The sequence below is a fragment of the Panthera leo genome, chromosome A1, assembly GCF_018350215.1.
Source record: "Panthera leo isolate Ple1 chromosome A1, P.leo_Ple1_pat1.1, whole genome shotgun sequence".
In the NCBI taxonomy this organism is placed as follows: Eukaryota; Metazoa; Chordata; class Mammalia; order Carnivora; family Felidae; genus Panthera; species Panthera leo.
Genome location: NC_056679.1, coordinates 206,243,659 through 206,257,930, shown reverse-complemented (window position 1 = coordinate 206,257,930; position 14,272 = coordinate 206,243,659).

Here is a 14,272-nt window from a genome sequence, read left to right as displayed (position 1 = left end):
TGTCTGACTTCAGCTCAGATCATGACCTCACGGCTCGTGGGTTTGAGCCCATGTCAGTCTCTGTGCTGACAGCTCAGAGCCTGGAGGCTGCTTCAAATTCTGTGTGTGTTGTCTCTCTCTGTCCCTCCCCCACTCAACATTAAATAAAACATTAAAAATTAAAAAAAAAACAACCAAATATATGGGGAATGAAAGGCCCAGAGAAGAATCTTCGTTTGACACACTGTTGTGCCAATTTATTTTTTCCAATGTAGTGGTTTTAATCCAGACTATCACAGGATTCCATAGGAGCTGTTAGCTACACATTATAGATATTTCATATATTTCAAGAAACTGAAAAGTGAAAATGACATGAAATCCCAATGCAAGTCTAAAGCCAAATGTGGTTAGAAAATTTTTGACATTAAGCCTGCTTTTCAAAATAAATCTCTGAAATTTAAAAAAATGCTTAGGAATTTATACATTAAACCATTTGGCATTTCATTCTCTTGTCCTTTTAATATAATATCAACCAGGATATAATCGATACATGGTAGGAAAAAATGAACAAATATCTCTTCCCATCTTCTATGTCACTGTTACTTTCTAACTTTGTCTTTATCTCAATTTTTGTCTCTGTTAACATGCAACCACACACACACACACACACACACACACACACACACACACACACACATCTGGGCTAAGGAGCCAGGCACTGATTTAGAGAGGGAAGGCCAGGGGAGTGCCTGGCTGGCTCAGTCGGTAGAATGTGTGACTTTTGATCTAGGGGTTGTAGGTTTGAGCCCCACACTGGGTGTAGAGATTACTTAAAAAAAAGAGAGAGAGAAGGAAGGCTGGGATCCAGATCAACACTAACAGAGGTGAGCTCCAAAGCAATCCATCGACAATTACCTCTCTACCGTTAAAGCCTCGTCATGTGTACATGTATGTGTGTGTCAGCAATATGCTCTCATTTTCCTACTTTCCTCCTTACGTGTTACCCCAAGTGTTCATTTTAGTCTGCAAGAGACAGGCAGGTAGGGAGGGAAGATAATTTCCAATATAATTACCCACTTCTAGTGCCACCATAGCTGAACACTGTGGCTGGTTTATGGCTCTGGTTGGTAATTTACATATCACTTTCCTCCTCCTCTCAAAGCTGATACGTGTTTTCTAAGCAACTATTTCACTTCTTATTATCTGCAACTGATCCTTAACAGATACTTTCAGAATCAAACTTTTATTTTCCTCTATTTTTAATGATAAACCACCTATGGTTCTACTTTTTTGACTTTTTTTTTCAACTTTCTGCTTTTTTCCTGATAAAAGGCATGAATTCCTTAATAAAATTCATTTTCTCATTCCAAAAATGTTTTAAATGTTTATTTATTTTTGAGAAGGAGAGAGACAGAGCACGACTGGGGGAGGGGCAGAGAGACAAGAAAACACTGAATCTGAAGCAGACTCCAGGCTCTGAGCCGTCAGCACAGAGCCCAACGCGGGACTCGAACTCACAAACTATGAGATCATGACCCGAGCCGAAGTCAGACACTTAACCAACTGAGCCACCCAGACGCCCCTCTCATTCTCATTCTTAAACATTATGTGTACATTCACATTCTTAAATATTATGTGGGGCTACCTCTTCCCTGTTGACTCCAAATTAGATTTTTTTATGAGGCATGTCCCCATTAGATATGCACCCTTGAGAATAGATGGGTGCCCAAGTCTGCAATGCATACAAGAAAAATAATTAGAGAGAAAGTTATTATATACTTTTTCTTAGGATCCTAGGACTTTATATTAGGAAGGCAATAGGTTCATCTACTTTGTAGAACACTTACACTTTCCTTTCCTCCTGTCACACACACCCAAATCTATAACACATTAGAGTAAATGGGGAAGATCAAAAGACATGTTTAGAGTATTGAAGACAATGTAAATCATCCACAAAAGACAACTGATCCTGAATTATAGATGGTTCTATTGTTCTAAATAGTCATACCCTCCAAGTGATGTTTTTCTGATGAGATGAAATGTAAAGAGGAGAAAATGCATTTCTTCCCCCCACCCTCCCTCCCTCTCTCTCTCTTTTCTTCATTTAGAAAAAGAAGGAAGCCACGTAGTACTCCATTGTGTATATAAACCACAATTTTTTTATCCATTCATCAGTTGATGGACATCTTTCCATAATTTGGCTATTGTTGAGAGTGCTGCTATAAACATTGGGGTACAAGTGCCCCTATGCATCAGCACTCCTGTATCCCTTGGGTAAATTCCTAGCAGTGCTATTGCTGGGTCATAGGGTAGGTGGATCCTGAGAAACTTAACAGAAACCCATGGGGGAGGGGAAGGAAAAAAAAGGGGGGGGGGGTTAGAGTGGAAGAGAGCCAAAGCATAAGAGACTCTTAAAAATTGAGAACAAACTGAGGGTTGATGGGGGGTGGGAGGGAGGGAAAAGTGGGTGATGGGTATTGAGGAGGGCACCTTTTGGGATGAGCACTGGGTGTTGTATGGAAACCAATTTGACAATAAACTTCATATATTGGAAAAAAAAAAAAAAGAAAAAGAAAAAGAAGGAAGCAAAGAAGTTTGTCAACAGACTGAATTTCTTCAGGAGATTCTTTTTAAAGGTAATGAGACTGTTTCAGATGCTCCCGAAAGGACAAAATGGGAGAACCTTTGGCTCACACCCACTTTCCCCAGCCACTGCCTTTGATTCTATGAGAAGAGACTTTTCAACCCTACAACCTGCATCAAGCACCTATTCTGTGCCAGACCCTGAGCTAGGGCTTGGGAAGAATAATACACAGTCATGTGTCTAATAATTTCCCAGTTTGGAAGGAGAAACAAACACATGGAATAATAATTAAAATACCACGTGCTGAGAAGCATACTAGATAGAGGTACAGGCAAAGTATTCAGGGCTCATAGAAAGTTCTTTCAGCTGAAGTCAGGGAAGGCTTCCCAGAGGCAGTGGCACATTACAGAGAATAAAGAATGAAATCTGTACCAACAAGTCCTAGTTCTCCCTCCTAGTTTCCCCAGAATAATTCTGCAGAAAGCAGCCCAACAGCATATTTCTTTAGGATGAATCATGTTGCTGGGCAACTACCACCCCTAACAGCATTTCTAAGAAAAGCAATTAACTAGCAATTTTCCTTTATTATTTCGCACACCCACATAATTAAATATTCTTAACGTACTCATTTCATAGTGCTTTATGCAGAATGATAACACTATCTACTGTATACTAATGACAATATAATTAGGCACCAGTTTCACATGCTTTGATGTATTCTTTCAAAAAATTATCCTAAAATACAAGTTTAATGTGAGGTTAAGAGTGCACTAAGTCTTTTCTAAGACACCACTGCTTGTCTTTATTTCACACAGGGAAATATCTTGAAGTCTTGCTTAGATTACTCTGGTTTTCAAGGAAAACTTAAAGGTCTATATGAATATATTTAAAAATGTCACTGGTTCCTCAAAATCACTCCCAAGATTTCTGTCAGTTTTCTCATTTTGCTTTCAAATATGATTACTGTCATTGTGATGTATTTATTATACCATATAAACATGCACACATATATAAACATATACACATGCCTACCTATGTATAAAACTTTGCATGTGTTATATTTTATATATACAAACATATACATATGTGGTTATATATATCACACACATATATGTAAATAAAAAGCCCTTTAACCTTGCCTCAAATCTCATTACTATGTCTTACAAATATCAAAAGTTATTCTTCCTCAATCCCTTTCATGAAGTCTTTGTGGGTCAAGCTAAAAACATTAACTCTAGCTATGGTTTCCTTAGAGTTACGTACTATGAGGCACATCCTGACTCTTCCATTGTACCCCATATGTATGATTTTAAATTCACTTTTCTCAAGTAAGGAGGAGTATATTTATTTCCTTTACCTTCACCATCATTTATGCAGTTTCAGGCTGTGTAGGAACCGAGTTCAGAGTTGCAAAGCAAGACTTTCAATAAAACAAACTGGCCCCCATTGATAATTATGCACATAGCTTGGCCCTTTCTATCCTAACCTCTCCTAGGAGAGTTTCCTTTGAAGGTTATAACCTCCTGCTTTTTGAGGTGGACCAAAACCAATTCTTGGTATGCTCAATGTTTCAAGAGATGACTTAACATTTCCAGCAATAATATTTCAGTTATATTTAACATTCTTGTTTTCAATGCATTTTTGCCTCCTACTTAATGCCCACAGAAGTTTACGTTATCAGGTAAAGGAATTTAAGATACAAACCCCTTAAAAGTCGGGAGATAAGCTTTAATAGCTATATTTAAAAGCTGTCTTACAATAACTTCCAAACCAGGGCACCCGGTGGCTCAGTCAGTTAAGCATTTGACTTCGGCTCAAGTCATGATCTAGAGGTTCGTGAGTTCGAGCCGCATGTCAGGCTCTGTGCTGAAAGCTGAGTTTGGAGCCTACTTCAGATTCTGTGTCTCCTTCTCTCTCTGCCCCTCTCCCACTCGTGCTCTGTCTCTCTCTCTCAAAAATAACTTTAAAAAAAAACATTAAAAAAAGTTCAAAAAAACCCAAAACTTCCAAACCATGAAATGGTTGACATGGATAACTTTGGAGGAAAGCAAAACCAAGGGTTTGCCTCAGGTGAGTCAATCTTTGGTAGGACTCAGACCAAAGTCTCTCTGATTCCTCAATCATCAAAACACACTGCCTCTGTCCTTTTCCAATGTACACCTTGTGCACAAAATTACAACTTCTGTGCTGTGTCAAAGCTTATGTACTACTTTCTTCTACTTTGCAGACACTACAAGATCGTTTACTCCACCCTTTTCTTAAGCTGGCTTTGTGCTCAAGAATGCTGGCCAAGGTTGTGCCAAAAACTTTCTGTTGGGTTTTTTTTTTATTTGTTTTGTGCACAATTATTATTAAGGTCAACGCATAACTATCAAGCAAGTCATTTATCTGTGCAGTGGCTTAACAAAAATTAGGCTGTATCATTCTTTCAATACCTCATTAGTCAGTGCTGCTGATGCTCCTTTGTCATTAACCATAAGCCACCTGGGATTTTCCAGCTCTCCTGTATATAGTTGGTTGCCTCGCAAGAATAGAGGCACATAAGCATAATTAAGGACCTATTTATTAATGTCATGCAGGAGTGTGGAGTGTACACTTTACAGAACATTTTGTCTTAAGCGAGGAGGTTGGTTTTTCCAAAAGCCTAATTCATATGCTTCCATGATTCTGAACACTAGCAATCTAGCATGAACACTGAGAGATAAGACAAACGTCATTTCTAAGAGTACTTTCTCTGTTTCTGTCTCTAAACACTTAGTTGCTTTAAAAAAATAAAAAATTTTATTTTTTTAAGTTTTATTTCTTTATTTTGAGAGAGAGAGAGAGAGCATAAGCAGGGGAGGGGCAGAGAAAGGAAGAAGGAGAATCCCAAGCAGGCTCTGCACTGTCAGCACAGACCCTGATGTAGGGCTCGAACTCATGAACTGTGAGATCGTGACCTGAGCCAAAGTCAAGAGTCCGACGCCCAACCAACTGAACCACCCAGGCACCCCTAAAAAAAGAATGTTATAAGGAAGATTATCAAACGAGAAACATCTAGCACCAATCTGAAATCAGAATGGAAGCTTTGGTTTTGTTGAGAAGGATTTCCACATGACAGCTATTAACATTTTAGTGCTCCTCTCCTGCCATCTTTTACCACCAACCACTCCTCAGCTCCTTCACAATAGCCCTTATTTTCTTGCTCTTGTTGCCTCTTTTCCATTTAAGCCCTCGTTGCCAAGAGACACAGTAGAATGGACCATTCTCAAGGTTTACTCCTGTAGAACACTGAGGCTCCAAGAGACGGACAGAGACAGCTTTTTAAATCCAATCTGGGTGGCTTTGTTTTACGACTTTCAGGAGTGGGGAGAATTCACGGATTCATTTTTCTCAGTGGAATGTGTTTGTTCTAAATCTTTTCCTTAAAAGGTTGACATATCTGTAGCTCATCTATACTAGAATTTGGTTTGAGATGGTATTTATAGCATGAAATGATATTCTTAAGCTTAATAGAACAATTGTTCATAATGTTTTACAAAGATGATTATGACTTTCAAGAGTTCTCTCATGTGAGCCAGTTTGGGCTTCTAAATTTTCTTCCTGCCTCCAACTCCTCCCAGAATCATTCTTCTTAAAACACCTCTGATCTCATTCCTCGATGAAAAACTTTAATTGACTCACCATTATTTGTTGCACAAAATCCAAACATCTGAGCAGAGTTCCCAGGGGTCCTTTGAGCTATATTATAGTGCATTGCTTTTACAAAAATAAACTTTCCTTACTTCACACCACAAGGATTGATATGCGTGTGTGTGTGTGTGTGTGTGTGTGTGTGTGTGTGTGTATGTACACAGAGTCATATCACACAATACACACTCGATGGGGTATTGTCATTCATAATACAATACATTCCTGGAATCTATATGATTTATTTTTGCAAAGAACCCATGTTTAATTACATACTTCATTCTGAACCAAGAAACTTATATGAAATAAATTACATGCCGATAGTAATAGGTAAGAAAATAAAGCTAAAAATACATATCCTAAGGACTTCTGGATATAATAAAATCATCCTGCAGGTCAAATACGAAATATGATCAAATACTGTAATTGTAGATCACCTCAGGGACTGATGCAAATATAGCACATATGAGCACTGTAGTCCATAATATTTGTCTAAAATTAATATGCAGACTATAACAAACACTGAAATGCTTTAATTTATACATTGTTTATAATTGCTTAATTCATAATAATAATGTTTATCTAAGAATTTAGAAATATTCAGTTGAGTAATTTGGAGTGCTCCAGTCTCTCTAAGAAAGCTGTCCAAAGAAAACTTAGTGGGTGTCTTTTTCTTTTTACAGTAAATGTCCTTATTGTCGGTAGTATTCAAATTCATTCTAGTTCCTTTAGAAATATTTTTTACAGGCGCCTGGGTGGCTCAGTCAGTTAAGTGTCCAACTTCAGCTCAGGTCATGATCTTGCAGTTAGAGGGTTTGAGTCCCACTTCAGGCTCTGTGCTGACAGCTCAGAGCCTAGAGCCTGCTTCAGATTCTGTGTCTTCCTTTCTCTCTGTCCCTCCCCACTCATGCTCTGTCTGTCTCAAAAACATTTAAAAAAATTTAAATAACAAATTCATTCTAGTTCCTTTAGAAATATTTTTGGACATATCCATATATTTTCATAGTTGTTATGTTGTTTCCCTTGCTGAAAAGCATTTTTTTTTCTTTAAAAAGGATGGTTCCAACATTTCCACATTTCAATGTGTCTTTCTTAGTTTAGTGGAAGCTGGAAGCAAATTGAATAAGCACCACAAAAAAATTTTTTTTTAATGGGTTCCATTCGCCATTTTTTGATACTAGTCAGGGAGGAGTAATCTTTAAAGACTCATATATTTACATTTTTCTTTAGTATAGACAATTTAAAAAATTATTTTAAACCATCTCCTATCTCATAACGGAAGCTCAAAGCATTATTTGTACCTTTAGTGGAACAAAAGAGCCATAGGCCTTTATGATTTCATTAAGTAAGAGTTAGGGAAAGATCAGAACCTTAGCGATGAAAGCTTACCACAATTCAGCTTTAATATCAGAGCCACTTGTTCAACTACCCTTTTTCCTTTACACCTTCGGGAACATCTGTTGCAGGGAGTATGGCCGGAGTCGCAAAAGATGAGTCTGCAGACAAAGTGCAGTTAAGTGAAGGTCCTCCTACTCAAGTCCAAACGAGGGCCCGACTCCAGAATGAAGCTTCTTTTTATTAGGATAATTGCTAAAGACTATCTACATAAAGTCAACTAAGCAAGTGTGTTAATCACTCTAATGGTTTAGCATTTCAAGGCTGAATTTTGAATTAATTGATTTCTAGAATACTAGGAAGGGTCAGGTGTGAAGGAGGAACGTTAATGGCTCTAAGGTGTTCCTTACCAGCGGCAGCAGCCGCTTTCAGCTGTGTAAACATGTCCTAAGGCCTTGCACCCTCTCCAGCCCTTCCCTTTTGAAGCCTTTTCCTTTGATGCTTCTCTCCTGCATCTCCCACAAACACGAGTCAAAAGAACCCAAGGATGAGACAGTAAATTAGTATGACTTTTGAAAGCTGGCAGTATCTAGTGAAGCTGAACTTATGCATATCTTATAGCCTAGCATTTCCATGCCTAGGAATATATCCGACTCAAACACATACATATCTATTCAACAAAGACATGTCCTGTCATGTTCATAGCCAAACTATTCATAAAGGCCAGAAACAGAAATGCCCAAATTCCATCAACTGTAAAACTGATAAATAAATACTGCATTTTTACACATTATTCATAAATGAGAACGACTGGCACGTACATATAACCCAATGATTCTCACTAACGTAATATTGAATGAAATAAGTCCTATCCATTTTGGATAGGCAAATAATGTCTTTGGTATGACCAAAACAAGATCAAAGTATAAAAACAGGCAAAAGAAGTCTATGCTGTTGAAGTCAACATCACGGTTATCGTTGGTGGGGAGAGCAGATAGGAGCCTGAACAGAGCACAAGGGGGCTTATGCAATGCTGACAATGTTGTTGTTGCTTTTACTTGAGAGAGAGAGAGAGAGCAAACAAACAGGGGAAACGGGCAGAGGGAGAGTGAGAGAGAATCTTAAACAGGCTCCACACTCAGTGCACAGCCCAGTGCGGGGCTCAATCTCACGACTGTAGAACTCAATCTCATGGCTATGAGGTCATGAACTAACCTGAAATCAAGAGTTAGATGCTTTACCCACTGAGCCACCCAGGTGCCCCAGTGTTTTGTTTCTTGATCTAAGTGCTGGTTACACAGTTGTGTTTTTATACTGATGCTATGTGTACTTTCCTGATATGTGTATATCTTATTTTGGTAAAGTTTTTTTAAAGGGACCCAGGAAGTCAAAAGCACTTTTCTACATCTACAAAGGGAACATGACCTTTTAAAGATTTTAAGGTTTTCTGAGTATCCCAGTAAGACCAAATGGAAATGTTATTCAAAGGAGGCACAACTCAGCCAAAATTCAATCTAGTTGACTTAGGGTTTTTTTGTTTTTGTCCTTTTTTTTTTTTTTTTTTTTTTTTTTTTTTAAGAAAAGACAATTAGAACATTGGGAATGAAGGTAAGTTAATATCTCAGTTGCACCAAGTAGTTTAAGGATCACCTTCAACACAGTTCCCATAAAAGGAAGTACTTACAATATACCAGCCCAGTTTTTTAAATCAGATCTAATTCCTATGAAGTAGAAAAATGATGGAGAATTAAACTTCATGGGGCATCTCAAAAGGTCAAGAAAGTGACAGCTTGTCTTCCTCTGGAAATTTGCTGTGGCTTCATCACCATGAAAATATGTATCTCCACCCTCACCATCACTTCCCCCAAATTATTTTTCTTTAACAAGTCAAATACTCAGAAAAAACATTCTTACCAACTATTCTGCCATTGTGACATGGCTGTAAACTATACTTCCCAAGACTAAGACATGATATATTGTAATGATAACAGCTGGACATTTGGAAGAAGTTAGCAAGTGACCAAGCTGATACTTTAAATCTGGACTTTATTCGGATGCCAAATAGCATATTTCTGAGATCACATTATCTTCTTCAAGAGTCAAACATACAATCTCTTTGCTCAGGAAATTCCACAGGGACAAGATATAGAGCAAACCATAAATATTCAAAGAAGAGGATGTGTTGATGGATCTGGTTCTTGCTTACTGAAAAATTAAATACTCAGACCTGGGCAAGAACTCAAGCTTCCTTCTTCATGGGAATAAATGCAAAGTATCTCTTCTAACTGGTTCCTCTTTATCCTCTTTTTCATTTACTCCTAGAATAGCCAAAGACACAGGACTGCCTGCAACACAACTTTATGTATAGCCCTTTGGAATGTCTTTATTTCACCAAATGATCTCTTTACCATCTAAAAGGACATATGGGCCACACCTGAATATGCAAAATAAATATATGCCTAAAGCATGTCACACTTTTGAGAACACATTCCTCTCAACTCACAGATGCTGAGAGTGTTAAGATTTGGAAAGAATATTTAGATTATTTTTATTAAGGCCTTCATTGAAAAATCAAATTAGGAGACTCGGCTAAGGGCATGTAACTAATTAAAGGTTAAGTTAAGACTAGAATCCAGAATTGCTGATTCTTAGTCTAATACTTTTTTGTGCTATCTCAAAATGTCTTGACTCACAAGAAATTATATGAACGAATTACAATCCAGTTTTGTGGGTTATGCATCGCTACTCAAGCAAAGCCAAGAGTTGTAAGCCACAAGAGGTAAAAATAAAACTTTCTGATCTATGAATGGGACATTCTTCAAGGGGGTACATGGTCTGGTGGAAATGCCCAACTCCACCAACTCACACAGCTGTTGTATCTACATGAACAAGAAGGAAATAAAAAGAAAACAGATGTCTGGCTGCCTCAGTCAGTGGAGCATGTGACCCTTGACCTCAGGGCCATGAGTTCAAGCCCATGTTGGGCCTAGAGCTTACTTTAAAATAAAAAAAAGGAAAACAGAGCACACATGCATGTGCATATACACACATGCTCTCTCCTTTATCCTACTTTATTCCACCCTGACAAGCCACTTACATCCTAAGAATACTGGTGAAGAAATAGATAAGCAACAGACTGTTTTACCAGAGAGAAATGGAGGGATCAAGTCCACCAGAGATGGACTTTGTCAAGGACCTAAAGAGTCACTACAAAAAGAAAGGAATTCTCATTCATTCTATCATTCAGTCAATACTTTTGTATTTCATGCCTGTCATGTTGAGATATGGTGCTAGTGAGTGAAGACACACAGTGAAAGACACTGGTCCCTGCCCTCAGGATGTGGCAGTTAATTGGGCATGCAACAGTTGCCAAGCAGTGTGATAACTGCCACCCATGGTAGAATACAGCAGCTGAGACAAAGGGTTTCCAAGGGTGGAGGTTGGGAGATGTAGGGAAGTAGAGGGGAGAAGAGGATAAGGGGAAGAGTTAATGCTAAGAAGATCCTCCTAAGGGTGACTAGTAAGAACATGAGAAATAGTATCATTTTCTTCTCTGAGGGACTTTCCCACATTCTTACTTGCTCAATGGTTCTCAACATGTGGCCCCAAGACTAGAAGCATCATTACCTGAGAACTTGTCAGAAATACAAATTCTTGGGACCTACCCCAGGACTGCTGAATCAGAAACTTAGGATGGGGTCCCACAATCTGAGTTATAACAGGCCTCCCAAGTAACTGTGATGTGTGCTAAAGTTTGAGGACTATTGTACTAGATAAATCAAGGTGAAGTTAGGTAAATGAAATTCCACAAGGTCTGGTCTGAGAAGTTTTTATGTAAATGTACCATTCTGAAAAATCATTTTGCCAGGCATGTTCCAATTTGTATTTCAGAAAATACAGTTCTCTGTTTATGTTTGGAGCCTGATGTTTCTGAAGTAAATGCTATGCATTTTACCTGGAGTCAGGTGTCTTGAATGGGGATCGAAATAGATCAAACTTCAGAAAGCAGAGGAGGGTCCTTATGGAAGGAACCACAGAATATACTGATTCACAGGGACTGCACCTTTGACTCGCTCAGGCTACGTGGTCTCTGATGTTCAGCACCCATTTCTTTCCCTACATCCCCTCTATAGAAAAAGTTTTCTACTTCACCTTTTTTCAAAACATGTAGTTTGCTATATGTCCACTCTTCTCCTTAACTCTGTATGACCATAGAGATCCAGGATCTATTACATCTAGCTACATTCTCTAAGTTCCTAGACTTTATGCCTTTTGGCTAAAATTCTTAAGAGAAAAAAATGTGTCCAAGTTTGGCTCCGTGGTTCATCTAGCTAGGGGCCCTGGGTATTAACAAGGCAGACAGGACAGAAGAGAAGGCTGGAACTGACCTCGGAAGAGGTTATGGCTTTGGCAAGGACATTACTCAGAAAATCTAATACAATAAAAATGATCCATCCGGCCCCTGAGAGTTTATCTAACTTCAGGAGTCTGTGAAGCAACAATGTATCCTTAATTTCTGTGATTCCCCAACAAATGTTAAGAAATCCACATAAGAATGCAACGGCTTTTGGGGTACCTAAGCAGCTAAGTCGGTTGAGCATCTGACTTCGGCTCAGGTCATAATCTCATGGTTTGTGACTTCAAGCCCCCCATCAGGGTCACTGCTGTGGGCACACAGACTGCTTCAGAATGTGTCCTCATCTCTCTGCCCCTTCCCCACTTGTGCACATGCTCTCTCTCTCTCTCTCTCACACACAAATAGATGAACATTTTAAAAAGTGCAACAGCTTTTGAAAAGATAATTTGTTTACCTACCAAAACCTTAATTATATATACACCCTTCACCACAGAAATTTATATTCTAGGTTTTTATCTTCAGGAAAAAAATGGAATGTGCCCATTAAGAAATGAGCAAACAAGGATTCTTATCACTGTATTATCTTTCAAAGCAAAATTAAAAAGGAAACTACCTGGAAAGTCTAGGAAGGAAAGATTTTTATTAATGGACGTCATATTCATATCCATCTAAAAAAATCCATCTACTTTTTCTCCTTCATTAAAAAAATCAGTAAGCCCTAACATTGTTTTAATACTGGCATAAGGCAGTTGCAGGCAGGTTGCCTCCCACGGTCTGTTTTTCTTGTCTGGGTTACAGTCACCATGATGATCCAGCCACAGCTGCTAGATGATCTCCTCCAGCTGCAGATGTCATCTGCTCCTACCAGACACTAATTGAATTTCGTTGCTTCCCCTGTCTCCTCCGCTTCAGCAAAGGCCTCCCAGTCTTAAAGTCCAAGTCTGCCTCCTTGCCTCTGTCCTCCAGTCCAACAGCAGAAAAGCCCATGTCTTGGGCTCTAAAGCTCAACTAGAACACATTTTTGTCATTCTAGCCAATACTTAATATTAAAAAAAATTTTAATGTTTATTTTTGAGGGGGAGGGAGAGGGAGAGAGAGAGAGAGAGAGAGAGAGAGAGAGAGATAACATGAGCGGGGGAGGGGAGAAGAAAGGAAGACACAGAATCCAAAGCAGGCTCCAGGCTCTGAGCTATCAACACAGAGCCTGATGCAGGGCTTGAACTCACAAACTGCGAGATCATGATCTGAGCTGAAGTCGAATGTGTGACCGACTGAGCTACCCAGGCGCCCCGTACCCAATAATTTAATAAAATTTTCATAATACTAACTAAACAGTTCTTACCTCTGACTTGATATAGAATACTTGAGTCTCCTTGCTCTCTAATTATCTTAATGGATAAAAGCAATAGAAGCTGGATTGCTAGAAACCTAGAATGAGATGTATCTTTTCTTTGAATATTATGTCCAAAGACTACAGAATTATAGTCTGAGAGCACAAATAGAATTAATAGAGTCATTTCCCCCAACCCAGAATCTTCTCCTCTATCAAAGTGTTTGATAAGAAGATATGGAATTGGGTTTGCATGATAATTCTTAGTCTATCACTAAGAAGAATGTAACTTTGAAACCGTGACTGGAAAGGCAGGACTTCAACTGGAATCATGGGCAACAATCCCAGAGGAGGTAACACCAATAAAAGTCAAAGCCATGTGCATCACGCTCACTGACTGCAATTTCTTAAAAGCCCCAAAGTCACCACAGTGGCCATTAGTTGATGCCTATGACATGGCCACCTGAATGCAATATGACCGTCTTGGCTGCAGCATCGCATAAACATGATAAAAGTGAAATTCACTCCTATAAAGAGTATGGAGAGCATAAAGAATACTATGCAGCTCATTGGTTTGGCAAATGGAAGGATCCTATTTTTGTGCCTTCTTAACCCACCATTTGTTCACCTCAGATGCTGACTGTCCCTAAGTTTCTTCCTCTGTAAAAGGAAGAAACTTCAAAAGGGCCAATAAGTAAAAGTTTGGAGCTGCTCCAGTGGAAGGGGACAGGAGAGAACCAGAATTCTATTACTGTCTCCCCTGTCTCTTCCTTTCTTCCCTGTGCCCAGTGATGGCTGTAGATAAACCAGGGTAGAACCCAAAGTCCCTGTGGAATCCAGAGTGACAACCAATAGGCTATGTGATTTCTAAGGCCCCTTCCTACTACAACATCCTTTACTTACATTTTTTACTTCTACACTGGCACCCAGTACATGGCAGGTGCTCCGTGGATGTTAAGCAAATTGAACTTGAAGCTCTATCAGTTGCCCAATGATCTAGAAAAGCTTTTATAAGAGC